The following is an 18,103-nucleotide window of genomic DNA, read 5'->3' as shown; positions in this document are numbered from 1 at the left end:
ACCGTAAGCGCACCGTAAGCGTACGGTGGGTCATGTGATCATGAAACACAACTTTTGTTTGGTTGAAACTACTTTCAGTTCTAGAACTCTCCTACACCACACCCATTCCCCTCATTTCTGCTTGTGATCCTTTAGGAGAAGGAGCTGGGTTGTCTTTGTGATACGATGGCAGAACAGCAGAGCCCTTCTGAGAGTGAGGCTAGCAGCACTACCTTGAGGCAGAGAACGAGGAAACAAAAGACCTCTTTCATATGGGAGTATTTTTCTTTTCCAGAGGGCCAGCAAAAGGTAAATGCACCCTTAGTGACTTGTAAGCTGTGTGGCCGTGTACTTTCAAGAGGGAATCCCGACAGGAAGTATTCCTTCGGGAATCACACCATGTTGAGACACCTTAAGGATGTACACAAAAGGACACATGCTCGACATACTGAAGGTAACCCTTCAGTAAGTCAACCAAGCACATCCACAGCAGCTCAGCCTGGACCATCATCTGCAGGGCCGAGTCCTTCTTCTGCAGGTCAGGTGAGCCCTTCATCTGTGGGGGGAGCATCTCCTTTTTCTCGTCCTCAGGAAACCAACCCTCGGTTTCTGAGGGTTGAAATACGGTGCGCCACTTGTCATGATCTAATTTGTTATAGGGAGACCAGTATTTCCCTAGTGAACAATAAAATAGATCAGCACACTTGTTGTACCGTCTAATATTCCCATTCTTTCTTTCCTCTGTCCCTGCATGAACACAACGGCTCTTTTAAGAGCCAACCTTACCTTTCATCTATTTTTTATATATGTTTTTAAAACTTTTTTTTGATTTTTTTTTTACCGTACGCGTACGGTACGCGTAATTATTATTTTTTTTTAAAAAAACACTAAAAATCAATTATCACATTACAAGGTCCTTGAGAGACTACAATGAAAAACTGAAAATGTGATCGTGGAGAAGTGGAAAAAAGGGACCATGATATTTTTGACTTACCATACCCACTCAAAAAAATATTTATTCATTTAAATTTTTTTTTAATTGCTTTAAAAATGGTTCTAGTTTTCGAAAATTTTCTATCTCAATCTGAAAAAAAAGAAAAAAGTATTAATATTTAATAAAACATTTTATAATACAGTACACATATTTACATATTTTTCAAAAAAAATGTTTGCCTTTTTTTTGCTGTTTTCAGAATATATTGCATTTCACTATAAATTGTGAAAGCAATTGCATTCATCATTTAACAGCGGGCAAAAAAAAAATTAACAATCTCAAAGATTGTTTTAAAAAAGCCCACAATCTCTTTTTGCATAAACATAACTTTATAGAAATGCATAATATTCTTAAAAAATATCATCTAATATCAATACTTATTTCTTTAAAATACCGTCTGATATTTTTGTTTCAGAAGTATAATCACAAAAATATATCTCAAATAACTCCACAATACATCTGGTTCCATTTCCTTTAGGCCAAATAGTAATTTTAAAATTCTTTTTTGATTAAATTTCCAATGTTAATCCAATAAAAATCTAAAGTTTAAATTGTACAGATCTCACCGATTCTCTGTAACATTTTGGTTTCCGAAAGATTTATTAATAATTAAATAAGTCCACAATAGAATTGTTTACCTTTCCGCATGGCCAAATAGTAATTTTAAAAATCTTTTTTGAATAAATTTCCAATGGCAATCCAATAACATTCCAAAATTTAAATTGTGCAGATGCTACCGATTTTTTCTAAATTTTTGGTTTTCCAAAGTTTTATTAAAAATTGAAAAAGTCCACATTACAATTGGTTACCTTTCCATTAGGCCAAATGGTAATTTGTAAAATCATTTTTTTTGAAAATTCCAGTGGTAATCCAATAAAATGGTAAAATTGTTTTGTCCAGATGTTGCCAAATCTCTCTAAAATGTAGGTTTCAGGAAGATTAGATAGGAATTTGCTAAATCAAAAGGCAAACGTTGCTTAAAAATCAATTGGGAATCATTACACAGTGTCCAGCCTTTTTCACATTTAAGATAAACTGTGTAATGACCAGAAGTTACAGTAGGTCCATCATGGAAAATTATTGCAACTGTTACAAAAGTTTTTCCTGAAATTGATAATTGCTGTCCTGTAAACTTCTTTATTAAAGTATCTAATTTTGAACCATCAGCTTTACAGCGTTGCATCATTAAAATTACATACTGTCCGTATTCCTTTAAAATTAACGTTGAAAACATGTCAGATTGACACTCACTGCATTCCATGCTATGATTAGCATCTTTAACTAATTTAGCAAAAGTGACTGTTTTACTTTCTGGCAATGTTAAATAAATAAACCTTTCAGAATCAACATTTAGAGCCACATATATCATAACAGTTTTCACAACTATGTTCCCATTTATAAGAGAGACCAAATCAATTTTTAATGGGAACCCCTTCTTCTTCCAGTACCTGAAGAAAAAACATCAAGAATTCCTGTGCGTCTTGCTGTACATTTTGAGAAAACTGTGTTCGTCCTGAACATACATCTAAAAGTGTTCTAATTTCAGTAGCACTTTCTATTTGAGTTTTATCATTACTCAGCTTTTGAAAAAGGAGACTCAACTCAGAACAGAATCTTTTTCCCTGATTTACTATTATCTGCTCTTGCACACTTTCCAGATAAAATGCAACATTCAGCACTACATTAGCGTAGCAGTTGACACCAGAGCTATTTTCAAAATGACATCCTACAACCTGTTCTTCATTTTCCTTTTTCTTTTTGCTTGCAATTACATCACTCCTCTTTTTTTTCCTCCTCTCTACATCTTCATTACAGATATTCTCATTTCTCCTTTTACGAGAAACTACACGTTTCTCCAACACAGGATACTGACCTAAATGAGGAGCATAGCTTCTTCTTAATCTATTATACTCCTTTACACAATTTGCATCAGCACTAACTTTTGAGTCATCAAAGTCTATCATGAATAAACCTGATAATGTTTTCACTCGTGACAAAGCAACATATGCCATACCTTCTTTGAACACAGTTGAACCAATGTTCACAAAAGCACAATCTACAGTCAATCCTTGAGACTTGTGAATAGTTACAGCATATGCTAGAGAAAACGGAAACTGCTTCCTACGTACATATAAATCTTTCACAAGCATGAAACGAACTGAACAACGACAAATGTCTTTAACTTCTTCTATCTGATCAAATTTTATTTTTAAACAATCAATTCCATCTTTTTTCTGATAATTAATAAAACCCACAACTCTTCCCATAGCTCCATTAACTAAACCTTTTTCAACATCCAAATTTCTACTTAAAAATACTCTACAGTTCATGCAAACATATAGATTTTTTTCTAATCCAGCTGTTTTGGAAATGTTCTTCTCTAGTGAATCCAATTTATTTTTCAGTGTGCCTGTTAATGTGACAGTAATTCTTCCATCCTCAATTTTGTCCACTGCTTCCAATTTCCTGATATCTTCCTTTTCCAATTTCAAAAGCTCCTCATTGAATATTGAGCATTCACGTAGAGTTGGCATTAAGCAGATGACACTTTTCTTTTCTGCAATGTTCTTGTATATCTTCTCTGCAACTATTTCTTCCTTTGGAAATAAATTATGTAGCAGCCGACTCTGTAATGCTTTTGTGCCAGCTTCAGTGAGTAGTCCAATTCTGATATCTTTCAGAATACTTCCATATTCTTCATCGTTTGCTTGCCTCATATTAGTAGTAAGTTCCTTGTACTCAAAGAAGGACCAAATATTTGCATTACCGATGCTTCCCAATGACTTCTTCGTGTCTTCATGTGTCACAGTATTAAACACTGGTTGTCCTTTAACTGGAGTAAGTTGCAAAAGATCTCCAAAAACTATGACGTGTTTTGCTGCATTCTTAAATGCACAAAGGCAAGCATTAAGTTTGATACCATGCTCACCTCATCAATAATGAGAACTTGCATCTTCTTCAATACTCTTGAAACTTCCAAGCATGCTTCTCCAGTTAGCTTGTTGTATTGTATTTTGTTCTCATGCTCCACTGGTAACATTAGCAAACAATGTAAAGTGATTCCTTTTATGTTATATGCTGCTAACCCAGTTGGAGCAGTAACCACACAAGACAAAGTAGAATCCGTTTTTTGCTGTAGGTAGCTTCTGATGACTTTTATAAGGAAACTTTTTCCAGTTCCAGCTTGTCCGCTTACATACATCCTGATTGGATGAAATGATGTGCATGAGCACTCTTTTTTTTCATGTAGAAATCCGTGATCAATTTTGTTTCTGATCTCTTCATAAATTTGTTGCTGCTCTTCGTTCAGTTGTCTTTCCAAATTTTGTAAGTCTATAAATTCTTCTTGAGCTTGATTCATAGCCGTTTCCACTTCATTTATGGCTATTGATGCTTCATTTTCAACGATTGGTTGTCCTAGGGGATCTTGACTGAGTGTTCCTGAACTTTGGCTGTCCTGAGAACTGTCTCTAGCTATTTCTGCTGCAATTGTAGTTTCCTGTTCAATTTCTTCATTTAACATTTGCAGATAAGTTGAGAATGTACTGCATTGTATGCTCTCTTTGCAAGCATTAAAAGAATCTTCATAGCTTTGAAATTCTCCCAGTAGTTTATCCTCTGTACGCCATGGTTTAAACAGCTGTAAAAGAGCCAAGCAGTAAAAAAAATTTTTGTCAGTAGTGTCGCAACTCAGCTTCCTGTGATTTATCAAACTTCGTTTTGTTTGCTTCACCAAACATCCTTCCTCACCAATGACTTTATATTTTCCATTGTTGATGTCTTCTGTGGCTTTCCGTGAATAAATGTAGTTCTGCAGCACTTCATAGAGACACATGTTCTCCAGATGATGACTTCTCTTGGGATAATATGTGTCCAACATGTTTGATTTCAAAATATCTGTACTTTCTGGGTCATTCTCGGCCAAATATTCAATTTCTCCAACAGATTTCAGTACCCGATTTCTCATTGCTGCAAGGCATAAACTTGCCCAAATTATTCTTCTTGATTTCGAGTAGAGACTTGCAGAAGATAACCTATCTGAACATTCGTAGGATCCAATTTCTCGATGCAATAACATCTTCAAACTGAAACTGTACAGCTTCTTACTGACAGTCTTCTCGTGAGAAATCTCTTCCCACATTTCCTTCAATTCTGTTTTTTCTGATTTCGTAATGTAAGACGTTACATATCGAGCAACAGCAATGGAATTGTCAGCTACATACTGTATATCCATGTTAGCATTCCACATGGATAAAATGACTGGGTTGTAGTCATTTATATTTTTTGATTCTTCTTTTCTTTTAAGGTTGTAGGTATTCTTAGTTGATTTTCTTGTGATAGTATGTCTCACAGATGACATAAAACTGTTTACTCTTCCATTTGAAAGAACAGGTCTTGGAAATCCAAATCGACATTTAGTGTAGTATTTATCTTTGCTCTTGTATTTCCGTCGACAGTATTTTCCACACCGATGACTTTGGAAACGTAAAACTTGCTCCTTTAACTTTTTCTCTTCTGTGCTTTTTGGTATAGCACATGTTGCATATTCTTCAATGTAAGATAACACTGCTTCATCAGTATCTGTTCCAAACTTTGGGGCATCCTTGATCCACAACAGCATATGAATATGAGGAGCACCTCTTGCCTGGTACTCTTTTCTCCAAAAGAAATCCACTACTTCTCCTAGAGGTGGATTTTTTTTATTGCAGATGAAGGACATCATAGCCTCAAATCTATGATTGAAATATCTGCAAACATTAACCGGATCCAATGAGCATAGTTCTCCTGCTGTCTTGTATTCGATGTTTTTAATGTTTGAATTTGCCTCTCGTAGAAAATCCAGTAAATCATCCCAAGCGTACTCAGCACAGCTTAGGGTAAGGAACCATGTTGGTGTTCCTAAATTTCGTAACATGCATTTTAATTCACCATGGCGTCGGTACCAATATTCATTTGTCCCACGCTGACAAGCCATCAGATTGATCAGTTGTGTTTCCAAATGATCATCTCGGTGCTGCACTTTCTCCATGAAATCCTTAGCAGACACATTTTGTAAATGTACTCCACTTTTTAAAATGTGATTTACTGCATAAGACAGTGCAGACAAGTCGCTTTCAAATAAAAGATGGAACAAATAAGGAATACTTTGTCGAAATCTGGGATCTTCAGCATATAGTCTTGTAGTCCGATACTCAGAAGCTGGAATCTGTTCCGGACGTTCATCATATTGTCCTTCTTTTCCTTTAGGAAACAGCTGGGGAAAACATCGAGCTTCCAAGCTCTCCTCCCATACACTCACGGGAGTTCCTTTTGCTTTCTTCATCTGAAACAGATCAATATTGTCTCCCATAACTTCTTTTGAATGAAGAGGATGTATGCTAAAATGTTCATAAATTTCTTCTTCCTTTGACTTGTCCACTTTTTCAATTTGTCCAGTTGGTGTTTCTGTGTCTTTTTGTAAATCTTCTTCTTCTTCTTCTTCTATATAAATTGATTCATACCATTTGTTATTCCTTTTCAAATGCAAATTTGCTCTTTGTACTTTCCGTACATCTACCAGCTCCTGCCAAATCTTCTTATTCTTTGTAGGTACACCATTAACCAGAATAATTAATGGTTCAGTTTCCAAAGTATCTGCATCAATAGTTTCCATATTTTTTTTCAAATCCAAGGGCAAATACACCACTCTACCTTTTAAACCTCTCAGTAAATCTGAAGGAGGTAATTTACCAGTTTTGGGCTCCATACGTACTATGGTCTGGAACGGATGAACACATTGAATGAGTATAGACTCATATGTATTTAATTCAGAAAGTTCAGCAGGAATAGAATCCAATTCTAAATTATTATGTACAGCTCTGGTCGGCATTCTATTTTCTTCTAACTTATTATAACAGTATTTACAAATACGCTGAACTTCACCCAATTCAAAACAATTTTCAAGAAATATATATGTGGCAAAATCCTTCCACTTATAATTATCTTCATTTTCACTTTTTCTATAGAGATCAACATACCTGGTTTGTTTTCTATAATGAGTTCTGCGGCAACAAATACAAGTAATATTTGGTCTTTCATTAGAGATTTTTTCAAATTTTGTTATGTGATCATTAAATGTCTTACTTACAAATGGTTGTACATTCTCTTCCACTTCTTCCTCATTTACTGTGTCCTTTTCTGCACTGTTTTGTTCAGGACCAAAGTAACAAAACTGAATTTCATCAACAACCTTCTCTACATCTGATACTGACCCACGGAACAGAGCCCTATTCAATTCATCTAACTTTATTGCTGGACTTTTAGCAAAATACAACCGTCTCACAAACTTTCTCATTTCAGTATGATGAACAGCCAGCATTCTAAAATGATGGAAAACACTAATACACACTTTTCTAGATAGACAAGCCAGAGAATGACCCTGCAAACCAGTATTCTCTCTCACTCTGCATGGATCTAGACTTTGAAGCACCTTAATCTTCTGTTTTACACTTTTTTTACTATATTCTCTTAGAAACTCACGAAATTTATCAATAGATTCCTGACGCACAGTGCAAATACTACTACAATTCCAAGTGTACACTGGGGCTTTAGGACGTCTCCCCATAGCCTCATCCGCCATCACTTGTACCTCATCTCTTGGAACCATTATCTCCTTCTCCATTATGCAACCATTTTTCACTTCGTAAGCACGACCTCTGGTGTCAACTGCATGCAGCAAACTATTACTTTGAAAATAGCTCTCTTCATTAAAAAAAGGTTCACTACTTGAACTATGCATCCATTTTCCTAAAAACACTTTACAAAAGTTTGTTCTGTTCACTACTCTTTTCCTTTTACTTTGTGATTTCAGTACATTAACCATTTTATCTAATGTACGCATCCTATTCAAAATTAAAATGAATAGTTTCCTTTTTAATTCTAATGCCTTTGCTGCAATGGCTTCAATTTCTTTTTTTCTCTTATAAAACTTAGCCTTTTGCTTATATTTCTTCACATCCTTTATCAAATTGGACATAACTCTTCTCTGAAACATTTTTCTACGTATCTCTTTAAACGCTGTTTTTCTGTTTAAGTTAATCTTTTTAGTTGCAGAAGGTATATTTGCATTATCTAAATGCTCAATTTTTTCCTCTCCTTTTCTATTGAAAACATTCTTTCCAGTACAGACATGTTGTACATTTTTCCTTTTTTTGAATATGTTCTTTAAAAAATCTTTTGTTTGCTTACCAGAAGATTTTTTCTTTTTCCCAACATGAGCATCTCAAACTAACTTAGGTCCTCCAGTTGTCTTCAAATATAGGTTTTTTTTGTGGTCTTTCTTTACTCTGGATTTTGTAGGCATCTTAAATTTTGTTCACTGCTCTTCAGCAATACCTGAAAAAAACTAAAAAAAAATTCCTTTATTTTATTTAAATATATTACTACATTTTTTATGTTCTTTAGAAATCTTAAAATACTATAAACCCCTTTCCTATAAATGAAAATCACAATAACACCTTCACAAATTACATTTCTAAAAATAATTCCTGTGTGCACACAAAGTCATGCTTTGAAATTAGGCAGAAAACGAAATTTCTTTGCCAATTGCAAAGCATACTTTCTACTACTTTTTAGGCAAGTGAAAAGTACTTTTACAGACTGACACATTATGAATCCACTTTTCAGATTCTGATAAAAGCACATGTCCAAACAGCTTTTTCAGACCAGCACCATGTGTAACCTGGGTGACTGACTACACTCCAGCAAGGGCAACCAGCCTTAGTGATGCTGAATGTATTTCCATTACTGACTGAAACCTCAAACCCCACTCGCTTGTGAATACTGTGCATGATTCCACAGGGTAAGCAGCTGGGTGTGTGCTAAGACTCTGCTTCTGCACCAAAAAATGGCTCCCCCTTTCCATCTAATGCAAATGTAAAATCACCAGAGCAATACGCAATAAATCTCTGCCTGTAATTCCTCTTTGCACACAGAGTCATGTTTTCATATTAGTCACAAAACGAAATTTCTTTGCCAATTTGAAAGCACACTTACTACTCTTTTTTTTGGCAAGTGATAAACACTTTTACAGTCTGACACATTTTGAATCCACTTTTTAGATTCTTAAAAAAGCACATGTCCAAACTGCTTTTTCAGACCAGCACCATGTGTAACCTGGGTGACTGCCTACACTCCAGCAAGGGCAACCAGCCTTAGTGATGCTGAATGTATTTGCATTACTGACTGAAACCTCAAACCCCACTCGCTTGTGAATACTGTGCATGATTCCACAGGGTAAGCAGCTGGGTGTGTGCTAAGAGTCTGCTTCTGCACAAAAAAATGGCTCCCCCTTTCCATCTAATGCAACTGTGAAATCACCAGAGCAATACGCAATAAATCTCTGCCTGTAATTCCTATATGCACACAGAGTCATGTTTTCACATTAGTCACAAAACGAAATTTCTTTGCCATTTTGAAAGCACACTTACTACTCTTTTTTTTGGCAAGTGATAAACACTTTTACAGTCTGTCACATTTTGAATCCACTTTTCAGATTCTTAAAAAAGCACATGTCCAAACTGCTTTTTCAGTCCAGCACCATGTGTAACCTGGGTGACTGTCTACACTCCAGCAAGGGCAACCAGCCTTAGTGATGCTGAATGTATTTGCATTACTGACTGAAACCTCAAACCCCACTCGCTTGTGAATACTGTGCATGATTCCACAGGGTAAGCAGCTGGGTGTGTGCTAAGAGTCTGCTTCTGCACCAAAAAATGGCTCCCCCTTTCCATCTAATGCAACTGTGAAATCACCAGAGCAATACGCAATAAATCTCTGCCTGTAATTCCTATTTGCACACAGAGTCATGTTTTCACATTAGTCACAAAACGAAATTTCTTTGCCATTTTGAAAGCACACTTACTACTCTTTTTTTTGGCAAGTGATAAACACTTTTACAGTCTGTCACATTTTGAATCCACTTTTCAGATTCTTAAAAAAGCACATGTCCAAACTGCTTTTTCAGACCAGCACCATGTGTAACCTGGGTGACTGCCTACACTCCAGCAAGGGCAACCAGCCTTAGTGATGCTGAATGTATTTGCATTACTGACTGAAACCTCAAACCCCACTCGCTTGTGAATACTGTGCATGATTCCACAGGGTAAGCAGCTGGGTGTGTGCTAAGAGTCTGCTTCTGCACCAAAAAATGGCTCCCCCTTTCCATCTAATGCAACTGTGAAATCACCAGAGCAATACGCAATAAATCTCTGCCTGTAATTCCTATATGCACACAGAGTCATGTTTTCACATTAGTCACAAAACGAAATTTCTTTGCCATTTTGAAAGCACACTTACTACTCTTTTTTTTGGCAAGTGATAAACACTTTTACAGTCTGTCACATTTTGAATCCACTTTTCAGATTCTTAAAAAAGCACATGTCCAAACTGCTTTTTCAGACCAGCACCATGTGTAACCTGGGTAACTGCCTACACTCAAGCAAGGGCAACCAGCCTTAGTGATGCTGAATGTATTTGCATTACTGACTGAAACCTCAAACCCCACTCGCTTGTGAATACTGTGCATGATTCCACAGGGTAAGCAGCTGGGTGTGTGCTAAGAGTCTGCTTCTGCACCAAAAAATGGCTCCCCCTTTCCATCTAATGCAACTGTGAAATCACCAGAGCAATACGCAATAAATCTCTGCCTGTAATTCCTATATGCACACAGAGTCATGTTTTCACATTAGTCACAAAACGAAATTTCTTTGCCATTTTGAAAGCACACTTACTACTCTTTTTTTTGGCAAGTGATAAACACTTTTACAGTCTGTCACATTTTGAATCCACTTTTCAGATTCTTAAAAAAGCACATGTCCAAACTGCTTTTTCAGACCAGCACCATGTGTAACCTGGGTAACTGCCTACACTCAAGCAAGGGCAACCAGCCTTAGTGATGCTGAATGTATTTGCATTACTGACTGAAACCTCAAACCCCACTCGCTTGTGAATACTGTGCATGATTCCACAGGGTAAGCAGCTGGGTGTGTGCTAAGAGTCTGCTTCTGCACCAAAAAATGGCTCCCCCTTTCCATCTAATGCAACTGTGAAATCACCAGAGCAATACGCAATAAATCTCTGCCTGTAATTCCTATATGCACACAGAGTCATGTTTTCACATTAGTCACAAAACGAAATTTCTTTGCCATTTTGAAAGCACACTTACTACTCTTTTTTTTGGCAAGTGATAAACACTTTTACAGTCTGTCACATTTTGAATCCACTTTTCAGATTCTTAAAAAAGCACATGTCCAAACTGCTTTTTCAGACCAGCACCATGTGTAACCTGGGTAACTGCCTACACTCAAGCAAGGGCAACCAGCCTTAGTGATGCTGAATGTATTTGCATTACTGACTGAAACCTCAAACCTCACTCGCTTGTGAATACTGTGCATGATTCCACAGGGTAAGCAGCTGGGTGTGTGCTAAGAGTCTGCTTCTGCACCAAAAAATGGCTCCCCCTTTCCATCTAATGCAACTGTGAAATCACCAGAGCAATACGCAATAAATCTCTGCCTGTAATTCCTATATGCACACAGAGTCATGTTTTCACATTAGTCACAAAACGAAATTTCTTTGCCATTTTGAAAGCACACTTACTACTCTTTTTTTTGGCAAGTGATAAACACTTTTACAGTCTGTCACATTTTGAATCCACTTTTCAGATTCTTAAAAAAGCACATGTCCAAACTGCTTTTTCAGTCCAGCACCATGTGTAACCTGGGTGACTGTCTACACTCCAGCAAGGGCAACCAGCCTTAGTGATGCTGAATGTATTTGCATTACTGACTGAAACCTCAAACCCCACTCGCTTGTGAATACTGTGCATGATTCCACAGGGTAAGCAGCTGGGTGTGTGCTAAGAGTCTGCTTCTGCACCAAAAAATGGCTCCCCCTTTCCATCTAATGCAACTGTGAAATCACCAGAGCAATACGCAATAAATCTCTGCCTGTAATTCCTATTTGCACACAGAGTCATGTTTTCACATTAGTCACAAAACGAAATTTCTTTGCCATTTTGAAAGCACACTTACTACTCTTTTTTTTGGCAAGTGATAAACACTTTTACAGTCTGTCACATTTTGAATCCACTTTTCAGATTCTTAAAAAAGCACATGTCCAAACTGCTTTTTCAGACCAGCACCATGTGTAACCTGGGTGACTGCCTACACTCCAGCAAGGGCAACCAGCCTTAGTGATGCTGAATGTATTTGCATTACTGACTGAAACCTCAAACCCCACTCGCTTGTGAATACTGTGCATGATTCCACAGGGTAAGCAGCTGGGTGTGTGCTAAGAGTCTGCTTCTGCACCAAAAAATGGCTCCCCCTTTCCATCTAATGCAACTGTGAAATCACCAGAGCAATACGCAATAAATCTCTGCCTGTAATTCCTATATGCACACAGAGTCATGTTTTCACATTAGTCACAAAACGAAATTTCTTTGCCATTTTGAAAGCACACTTACTACTCTTTTTTTTGGCAAGTGATAAACACTTTTACAGTCTGTCACATTTTGAATCCACTTTTCAGATTCTTAAAAAAGCACATGTCCAAACTGCTTTTTCAGACCAGCACCATGTGTAACATGGGTAACTGCCTACACTCAAGCAAGGGCAACCAGCCTTAGTGATGCTGAATGTATTTGCATTACTGACTGAAACCTCAAACCCCACTCGCTTGTGAATACTGTGCATGATTCCACAGGGTAAGCAGCTGGGTGTGTGCTAAGAGTCTGCTTCTGCACCAAAAAATGGCTCCCCCTTTCCATCTAATGCAACTGTGAAATCACCAGAGCAATACGCAATAAATCTCTGCCTGTAATTCCTATATGCACACAGAGTCATGTTTTCACATTAGTCACAAAACGAAATTTCTTTGCCATTTTGAAAGCACACTTACTACTCTTTTTTTTGGCAAGTGATAAACACTTTTACAGTCTGTCACATTTTGAATCCACTTTTCAGATTCTTAAAAAAGCACATGTCCAAACTGCTTTTTCAGACCAGCACCATGTGTAACCTGGGTAACTGCCTACACTCAAGCAAGGGCAACCAGCCTTAGTGATGCTGAATGTATTTGCATTACTGACTGAAACCTCAAACCCCACTCGCTTGTGAATACTGTGCATGATTCCACAGGGTAAGCAGCTGGGTGTGTGCTAAGAGTCTGCTTCTGCACCAAAAAATGGCTCCCCCTTTCCATCTAATGCAACTGTGAAATCACCAGAGCAATACGCAATAAATCTCTGCCTGTAATTCCTATATGCACACAGAGTCATGTTTTCACATTAGTCACAAAACGAAATTTCTTTGCCATTTTGAAAGCACACTTACTACTCTTTTTTTTGGCAAGTGATAAACACTTTTACAGTCTGTCACATTTTGAATCCACTTTTCAGATTCTTAAAAAAGCACATGTCCAAACTGCTTTTTCAGACCAGCACCATGTGTAACCTGGGTAACTGCCTACACTCAAGCAAGGGCAACCAGCCTTAGTGATGCTGAATGTATTTGCATTACTGACTGAAACCTCAAACCTCACTCGCTTGTGAATACTGTGCATGATTCCACAGGGTAAGCAGCTGGGTGTGTGCTAAGAGTCTGCTTCTGCACCAAAAAATGGCTCCCCCTTTCCATCTAATGCAACTGTGAAATCACCAGAGCAATACGCAATAAATCTCTGCCTGTAATTCCTATATGCACACAGAGTCATGTTTTCACATTAGTCACAAAACGAAATTTCTTTGCCATTTTGAAAGCACACTTACTTCTTTTTTTTTTGGCAAGTGATAAACACTTTTACAGTCTGTCACATTTTGAATCCACTTTTCAGATTCTTAAAAAAGCACATGTCCAAACTGCTTTTTCAGACCAGCACCATGTGTAACCTGGGTAACTGCCTACACTCCAGCAAGGGCAACCAGCCTTAGTGATGCTGAATGTATTTGCATTATTTATTTATTTTATTTATTTATTTTATTTTAGCGATTTATAAAGCGCCTGGTGACCCAAGGGCATCCCCGCGCTATAAAACTTGAATTCCTATTGAGAGGGAAGGTGACAGAAGGATGTTATTTGGGAAACAGATGGGTCTTAAGATTTTTGCGGAAAGCAAGGTAGTTGGATTCCAGTCTGAGGGCGCGAGGCAGTGCGTTCCAGCCCTTAGCCGCCTGAACGGAGAATTGTCGACCTCCTGTGCGGGCTTTTTTGAATCTGGGGATGCAGACTAGATTCTCCTTTTGAGATCGTAGTGATCTGGTTGCTGTATAAGGAGTGATCATTTTGCTTAGGATCGCTGGGCCAGATCCGTTATAAAGCTTGTGTGTTGTGCACATTGCCTTAAAGTGCACCCTTTGGCGCACAGGGAGCCAATGCAGGGTTTTGAGAGCTGGTTTGGCGGATATTCTGGAGGGAGTGTTGGTAATCAGGCGTGCTGCCGCGTTCTGAGTCCGCTGGAGTTTCGTGATGGTCACCTCGGGGGCTCCCAGATAGACCAGATTGCTGTAGTCCAAACGGGACAACACTAGACCTTGGATAAGGAGCTTTCTGGACATAGGTGGGAGTAATGGCAGGATTTTACGGGTCGTGCGCATGAGTCCAAAACAAGTGCCTGAGGTCTTGGTTGCCTGGGTTTTCATCGTGAGCTGTGGCTCAAGCCACACCCCGAGTGTCTTGATTTCAGGTTTAGGGGGGGGAATTTCTCCGAACACATCGGGCCATATTGTAGGCGGGATAGTTGTCCATTGCTTGCCGAGTAGCATTACCTCAGTCTTAGTCCCATTCAATTTCAGTGATGAGGCATTCATCCAGCTGTGAATGTCTATGAGGCAGTTAGTTAGATTTTCAGGGTGGTCGATCAGCTGGGACAAGGAGACGACTAGTTGGGTGTCGTCAGCGTAGCTCACCATTTTGATGTTGAATGGTGTTACCACATCCTCGAGGGGGGCCATATAGACATTAAAAAGCGTCGGGCTTAGGGAGGAGCCCTGGGGGACGCCGCTAGTGAGTGGGAGGGTGGATGAGTGATGACTGTTGTCCCACACTTGAAAGGTGCGTCCTGTGAGAAAGGATTCGATCCATTTGATGGCTGTCCCGGTAAGTCCTGCATTTGCCAGTCTATGCAGAAGGACACGGTGGTTAACCGTGTCAAAGGCTGCACTTAGATCCAGAAGGATCACTGCCACTGATCCTCCTGAATCTAGTAAACTCCTTGCCTCTTCAATAACTGCGAGGAGTGCGGTGTCTGTTCCATGGCCTGGGCGAAATCCCGTTTGGGATTGTCGGAGCAGTTTATTACTGACTGAAACCTCAAACCCCACTCGCTTGTGAATACTGTGCATGATTCCACAGGGTAAGCAGCTGGGTGTGTGCTAAGAGTCTGCTTCTGCACCAAAAAATGGCTCCCCCTTTCCATCTAATGCAACTGTGAAATCAGCAGAGCAATACGCAATAAATCTCTGCCTGTAATTCCTATTTGCACACAGATTCATGTTTTCACATTAGTCACAAAACGAAATTTCTTTGCCAATTTGAAAGCACACTTACTACTCTTTTTTTTGGCAAGTGATAAACACTTTTACAGACTGACACATTATGAATCCACTTTTCAGATTCTTAAAAAAGCACATGTCCAAACTGCTTTTTCAGACCAGCACCATGTGTAACCTGGGTGACTGCCTACACTCCAGCAAGGGCAACCAGCCTTACTGATGCTGTATGTATTTGCATTACTGAGTCCAACCTCAAACCCTTAAAGTATTCTTTATTTTTACCAGTACACCTTAATTTATGGTGAAAACATAGTCCATATTATTTTACATGTTCCTCACATTTAAATTTCTCCCAAAACAGAAAATAATAAACACAACTTCAACAAAAGGAATTCCATTTCTATTATTCATTTCTTAATTTACCATATACATCCCCTCTCAAACTCTAAACTCACCTTTAAAATTAGTTAGCTGTGAAAGAAATGTGGCACTCAAACAGCAGATTATCAGAGCCAGGATCTCTGTTCTTTACACCTCTCTCCTCTCAGCAGAACCAGATAATGGCAAAGTTTCCCTCTCTTTTTCCACACATATACATGTAAGTTTCAAATCTAAGTGCTTCCCCCTTTTTTTCAAATGTAATCACACATTTCTATTGGTTGAAAACCAACCCTTTTCCAAAAGTACCCTTCCCCCAACTTGACTTCTGTCTAGTACCCTTCCCCCAACTTGACTTCTGCCTGCTACCATAGCAACAGCTCATGGAACACTGCTGTGTGGAGTTAGGTCAGAAGTTCACCAAACAATGTTTCAATTCCACAGAGCAAGAGTGCTTGACTTTTCAAACCTAACAGCAAATCCATAGTACTGTTCTTTGGTAACACATTTTTCTGTACCAATACAAAACATGCTTCTATTAATTTACACATACAGCCTAGTTTTTATTCTAGAATGGTATGAAACAGCCAATCAGTTCTTTTTTTTAGGAAAAAAATATGTATGCCTCCATTTCCAAACTGTCTTTCATTTCTTTTTACCATTCTACTGAATTACACCTCCTGAGTGCATCCAGTTCTCCTTTGAAGATGTTCACAGTGTGGATTGTAGGGCACAGCTATGTCTTCTGGAGTGAAAAGTATGCAGAGAAAACAGGTATGGTGAGAGACCTTGCTTTACCAAATGTAGACATTAAATGGATTGGTCAGAGAGGGTTAAAGTGGCACCAATTGATGCCATTGGTGAAATCCTTCATGCAAATACAACACCCTGACCTCATAATAGTGCACTGTGGTGGCAATGACCTAGGCACTTTGACTGGGGTAGGTCTGGAAATGCTTATGAAGGAGACCTTTGCACAACTGTTTTCACTTTTCCCAAAAACTGCCTTTGTGTTTTCTAACATATGCCAAAGGCAAAAATGGAACTGGTCCAATCATTTCTGTCCGCAGATTGACAAAGCAAGAAAGCACGTCAACAAATCTGTTTCTGCTTTCCTCCGTGACTATGGTATGGGTTCCATTTACCACAACAACTTGCGTTACGACATGCAAGACATTTATAGAGGGGATGGTGTACACTTCAGTGATGAAGGGAACAGAGTCTTCCTCTTGAACCTTAGACTCTGCATCGGTACTTACTTGTAGGTACCACTAAAAAATCACAATAAACTCAACGGCTCTTTTTAGAGCCCCCTAATATCTAAACACTTAAATCTGCATTTAATTTCATTTTTAATTTTTTTTTTTACCGTACGCGTACGGTAAGCTTACCGTACGCGTACCCCGCGATTTTTTTTAAAATCAATAAATGTTTTCTTTGTACTTTTCTGTCCTTCTTTGACCCCCTTACAAATGTTAGGGGGTCTGTAACTCTCCTCCTTGCCCCCTTTTCAAGATATCACTCTTTTTTTTCTGAGTGAAACACACGAAATGGCGGCCGCCGCTTCCTGGTTTCGACCGATTCGAATGTTTACTAAGATCTAAGAGCCAATCAGAAACGCGCTCGCGCACGCCACCATACGCGTACGGTAAGCGCACCATAAGCGCACCGTAAGCTGGCTCAGATATATATATTGATTTAAAGGCTATTTTCTCAGAATCTACTGAACAGATTTACACCAAACCTACAAAAGGCACTTCCTTGACCTGAGGACTACCTCTCTGCCAAATTTCTAGTAATTCTGTTCAGCCGTTCGGGCTGTAGCTGTGTCTAAAGGTCCTATGGAAAAATGCATGGGAAAAACGCGTTTTGGGACCCCCCTTTTATCTCAGCCCCCGCTTGACGAATCACCCCGAGACTTTCAGGGTAGGAGCGGAGCATAGCGCCCCACCTATTTTGAAATATTCGCGAGGATTTGTCGACCGGCGCCAAAGTTATTCAAAATAGAATGTTGCGGATTTCCTATGGAAACAGGGTCCTAACTATAACTACCTACTGGCGACCGCCAGTAGGTAATATATATGTATATATATATTCCACTCAAAAACTGGATACTGGATACAACAGATCCATGAGCCCACACGATAAGGTATAGTTGATGTTTTTTTTCTTGGGCAAAAGAAAACTCGTTTCAACAACGTCCTTCAAAGTCTTTCAAAACG

At 38.6% G+C, this 18,103-nt stretch overlaps 1 protein-coding gene and 1 long non-coding RNA gene across 2 annotated transcripts in view; both read right to left on the bottom strand.

Moving 5' to 3' along the window:
- LOC146860897 (uncharacterized) overlaps positions 1-18,103 on the bottom strand; it is a 1,545,865-nt gene that overhangs the window by 1,067,982 nt on the left and 459,780 nt on the right. The gene's annotated exons all lie outside the window — the stretch shown is intronic.
- LOC146860898 (uncharacterized) lies at positions 7,470-16,137 on the bottom strand. The gene is made up of 3 exons (XR_014978886.1): positions 15,679-16,137; positions 10,430-10,863; positions 7,470-8,693 (listed from the first exon to the last, which is right to left on the bottom strand). It is a non-coding gene; the product is annotated as an uncharacterized LOC146860898 (long non-coding RNA).

Source organism: Triturus cristatus, chromosome 3_1, assembly GCF_964204655.1.
Source record: "Triturus cristatus chromosome 3_1, aTriCri1.1, whole genome shotgun sequence".
NCBI lineage: Eukaryota > Metazoa > Chordata > Amphibia > Caudata > Salamandridae > Triturus > Triturus cristatus.
The sequence above is the reverse complement of the archived record's forward strand: the minus strand, read 5'-3'. Positions and strand labels throughout refer to the sequence as shown.